This window comes from Macadamia integrifolia, chromosome 13 (genome assembly GCF_013358625.1).
Source record: "Macadamia integrifolia cultivar HAES 741 chromosome 13, SCU_Mint_v3, whole genome shotgun sequence".
Lineage (NCBI taxonomy): Eukaryota > Viridiplantae > Streptophyta > Magnoliopsida > Proteales > Proteaceae > Macadamia > Macadamia integrifolia.
The window spans coordinates 21,042,517-21,047,809 of record NC_056569.1 but is presented as its reverse complement, the minus strand read 5'-3'; positions in this window follow the sequence as shown (position 1 = coordinate 21,047,809).

The following is a 5,293-nucleotide window of genomic DNA, read 5'->3' as shown; positions in this document are numbered from 1 at the left end:
AAAAAAAAAAAAAAAAAACATTGTTTATTAATTATTTTGTGAACAATACTACTGTTCACAGAATAGTGAACAAACATTTTCCCTTTTTTTTAATTGAAAAAACAAAATTAATGGATCAAATACACAATATCATAAAATTAAACGAAACGTCTCTCCACTAGTAGGGAGCCTTTGATACCATTGAAGGTGTAGAAACGATTTGGATCTACCCGCTGGTAGGGTCAGACATTCAAATAACCATTAATGAAGGAGTGTAGATCATTACCTGAAACTCTATAATTGTAGAGCCTCCACGCGATCTTAGCCCTTTCACAGTGAGTCCATCCCACACATACAGCATTGTGTTCCCTTTGAGTCCAAACTCTTCCAAAATAGTTAGGGTTTTCACAAAAACCCTAGTGTATAGAGCAAGAGCAAGAGAGAGGGAGAGGAGCATGGCTTTAAAAGGAGGAGAAAATAGAATCATGTATTCACTTTATTTTTGAGAGTTCATATATATCTCCAACCAAAATCCCTATTAGTTAGAGTTGTAGATAAACCCAACTTAAGCATAGAGATTTCTTACTTGGAGTCAATCACTCAATAAAACCAATCTTATCATTATTGATAAGATATTAAATAGATAGTGAATTAATAATTCCTTTTCCTAACAAAATAAAATAGGAGAATTTCATCCTCCCATATTTTTCCTCATTTCTATTCTCTCTGAACCACACACACAAAACTTTTGATTCCCCCCCGCCCCCTTGATTTGTAGGTCATCTTGAATCCAAAGGGAAGACTGGATGCTACCAGTGCCAAAAAAAAAAAAAAAAAAAAACTATGACCATCAGACAATTAAAATCAAACAGTTGATAATAATGCTAGGAAAGAAAAAATTGAGACTATGTCTTGGCTTCTTTCGGTTTGAGACAAAATGCCACGGTCCTGCAGGCCCTTGGTTACGGAGATTGGATCCACTAAACATACAATCACTTGGTCGTACATTAACACTTGTCTCACTTTCTGCTACTACAAGGATGAAGAGGGTTATATATAAAAGAAAAAAATATAGGCATTGGATCCACAGATGTACGACCAGATGATCATACAAGCAGCGGATCCATTCTCTTGGTTGTGGGTCTTCAACCCTTAAAACCTCTTGGCTCAAAGCTTGAGATCTGAAGCCAAGAGTCTATCTCTATTGCATATGAGAAAACAAGATATAGGGGTGATAACCAATTGAGCACATGAAGTAATAAAGATGCTTGCTCATCGATGACTTTGTATTATAGGAAATCGGATCAGGTCCCTGTACATTGTCGTACGAGAGTGATCCACACAGATGGAATCCACCTAAGGAAAAACCCTTTGGTGGAATCCATCTGTGTGGATTAGAATGTACGAGAATGGTTCTTGCATTCCACATTATATATTATAGGACTTTATATTTGCCCTTTTTGAAGTCAACCTATGTCTTAATGTAGAGAACACAGATTGGAAGTATTCTTTCTCTCATATTTTAATATAGGGAGAAGATTCTCTTAGAAAGCATGATACTCTATACCATCTCACAAAGATTTTTTAATTGTTTTTTCATTTAAAAAGAATAATATAATAATCCCATGTGAGATGGCATTGAGAACCTCTTCCCTTATTATACCGATATTTCATATTTGTAAAGGTGTTATCACATTCTAAGTATTTACCAAAAAAAAAAAATACATTCTAAGGTGTTGAATTATACGAACACTTGATACACTTCGAGATTTGGCCGCTCTGACTTTTGCAAGGAATGGGATTGCTGGCCAACAGAGCCAAAATATTTAAACTAGATCTATCCTCTAATGAAGTAATTTTTTTGCTAGCTTAATTATATATAATATATTATAACTTGTTGGAATTAAATTTTCAAACTAGGGTCAAAATGGTCTTTTCAAATGGTCTTTAGCATCTGTGAGTTGTAATGAACTAAGACTTCTCACAAAGTTTAGTCCCACATTGATTTGGGAGGAAAGAAAATTTGGACATATATATAAGATTGTTTCTTTAGGGTGCAAGATCTTTGGAGAGTCACTCTTCCTCTTCTTATGTGTGTGGGGATTCTTGGGGTGCTTTTAAATCTCATGCATGCACCGAGCGGAGCGAAACCGTGGCCGAGGTTGGGGTTGGGTATAGGTTGGTCAAAGAAGCCTTACACACTTTATCCTCAAGGACACCTTGGTACATATACTTGCATGAACCCAACTACCAATGGACATACATGTTTGTATATGCATCCTTACCTAACAATACATGTATAGGTTGTACTTTAGCTACCCATATATAGAGTCACATTTGTATATGTATGCATACCTATGTAGGTATACCATATACCCATTCGTATACAGAGGACTACTCTCTATAAATAGTGAACTCTGATTCTGTTTGTATGCTACAAAAATCCTACTATGTTTACGGTATTGTACGAATTATGTACATACATAATATGTGAATGTTTTAGTTCATTACAATAACAAGTGTTAAAAGACCATTTGAAAAGACACATTTTTTTTTTTTTTTTTTTTTTGGGGGTGTTGGGTGGGGGGAACCAATTTCAAATAGACTATTTGAAAAGATCATTTTGACACTAGTTTTTAACTTTATTTTCAACATAACTTCAAACATTGAAGCTTAGGTGCCGTCGTGGATCTAGTGACAATCTCTATGAGCTTATTATTGTCGGTTGTAAAAGAAATCTAATCCTTGCTTTCAAGGTATATAAGATACTACATGTTAAATCCTAAATTTCAAGATCAATATATAAATTAAAGGAAAAAAGAACCCTGCCAGTCTAATGTAGGAAACGCCCACATGATTGCGGGAGCAAAAGGACCGCATAAACCTCCCCCTAACCGCACTGAAGATACTATCGCATGCCCTTCCATTGGGTTGTATGTCAATGTACCCTATGTAAGATCAACTAAGTTCTTTCCCATAAGTTAAAAAATAAACTATATACAATTCATACATGAAGCTATGAAGATGAACTTCGACAAGCCAAGGTCAAGGTAAAAGCATCTCCTTTTGGAAAGATAGATTAATTGGGGAAAATTTGATAGCTAAGTTATTCCAATTGAATCTCAGTTTATTCAATGATTCAGAGGATCATGTCTCATATTTTATTTTAGGTTATATCTGGGATCTTCCCCACGTGGATTCATTATTTTTTATGGACATTTTCATGAAAATTTCAGCTATAAAAATTTTCAGACTACGTGGTTGAGGATGGTTGTACATGGAGTCCAACTTCATCAGGTATATTCTCGGTCAAGTCAATTTGGAAAGAGATTAGAGTCAGAAATCCGAAGGTTCCTTGGTTGTCCATCATTTGGATGGAATTTGTTCTACCTCATCAATTGATTTTTGGATGAAAAATGGTTCATGGAAAAATCTCTACGAATGATTTAATTAATCGAAAGGGGGTGCCTTTTCCATCCAGATATGAGTTGTGCTATGGAGATTCTGAATCGATGACACACATATTTTTGAAATGTAGGTACTCTTATGCAATTTGGAAGGGTTTCTCCAATTGTTTTGGAGTTTCATGGTAGTCACCATCATCTATTTTGGGGATGATCTTATGGTGGAAAAGAAAGGTTAGATATGTTTCTATAAAGGTGGTATGGTTATGATATACCACATACACTTATGGACCAGTCAATGGTCGGGTGGTCGAGCATAGGATGCAGTACATACATGGACCAGTCAATGGCCAGGTGGTCAAAGCACCTCGAGCACTCCTAAACCCTCGACCTCTCATACTTCACGGATCAAATGACCTACTTTAGAGGGAATTCCTCATTCTGACTAACCACTCAGAATAGCCAACCAGGGTCAGACGGTTTCTTAACCCCAGGTCAACAAAACTATAACAAGGTCAGGTTTACTAGATTACCAAGTAACCTAACCTCCATCACTCCTGGTTGAGTTAACCATTGGAGGATCCAACAGTGGTAAGGTCGGCCGTTGAGAAAGGTTAACCTGAGTTGAGTTAACCGTTAAGATATGGCACCAGGTCAGCAACCCAAGCTACTAGGTTTTAGAAGGAGAGGATACGTGGACATTTGAACGACGAGCTGGACCAATGGAGGAGGATCCCAACCTCCTATATAAGGAATGCCTATTCTTCATAATAGGTAAGTCTCTCAATCGGCTAGTAGACAGAAGTAGAATGATTACCCCTAAATCTGACTTGAGCATTGGAGCTAGTCCCGGAGCCTCCTTCGGGTCAGCTGCTGATCTGTGTTGTGCAGGTTCATACAATTTGGAATCGCGCATCAACAGGTTCTTATCCCTTATTTTATTTGGTTTGAAAGGAATTCAAGACGTAATGAAGGGAAATCAACGCATTCTGATTTAATTGTTAAGATGATTTCGAGTAGTCTTCGTGAATTGATTCCTTCAATCAAAGATTATGTTTTCGCAGTGGCAGATTTATTGTGCAAGAAATCTTGGAATTCCAACTGTTCCTCATAAAGCTCCATCTATTATGGAGATCTTTTGGTGCCCTCCAGAGAAAAATTGGATCAAGTTAAATGTTGATGGATGCTCGTTGGGAAACCCGGGGAGGTCCAGAGCTGGGAAAATTTTTTGTGATAACCAAGCAAGGATTGTCTTCTTGTTTGAGGAGTTTCTAGTCCAAGGGACCAATTTTGAAGCTGAATTTTTTGGGGTAATCCATGGATTGTTGTTTGTAAGGGATCTTCAGATAGAAAGGTTATTTGTGAAGTGTGATTCTATTGCAGTTACCCTATCAATTTATCATGGAAAATTTCCATGGTTTGTTCACTAAGATTCGTTGTCTCTTCAGTCTTTCCTTGATTTTGTTGAGTGGAAAATTGCTCGTTGCTACAGAGAAGAAAACCCAATGGCAGACTACCTAGCAAAGTCGACAGCGTAAAAGGGAATGTCTACCTCAATGAGCTCCCTGCCGTCTCATATTCAAGATGAGGTTCAGATAGATGCTCAAAAAAGACCAAGATTTCACATCTCAAAAGATTAAACCTAGTGTATAGGAAGATTCCCCTTGCTGGCGTGTCTAATTTTTCTATTAAGTCCCTAGCTTATCTTTTGTTAGTTTTCTTCCTTTGTATTATTCTTTTTATTCTCTTTTCTTTAATGCATATGACACTTTTAGCCGAGAAAAAAAAGGTGGAGATCATGGCCTTAGGCCACCTAACCCATCATAGAAAAACATTCTTACATAAAATATTTGAATATACCCATAATATATTTCAAACTCAAATTAGAGATTTTACTTACATATGGATCT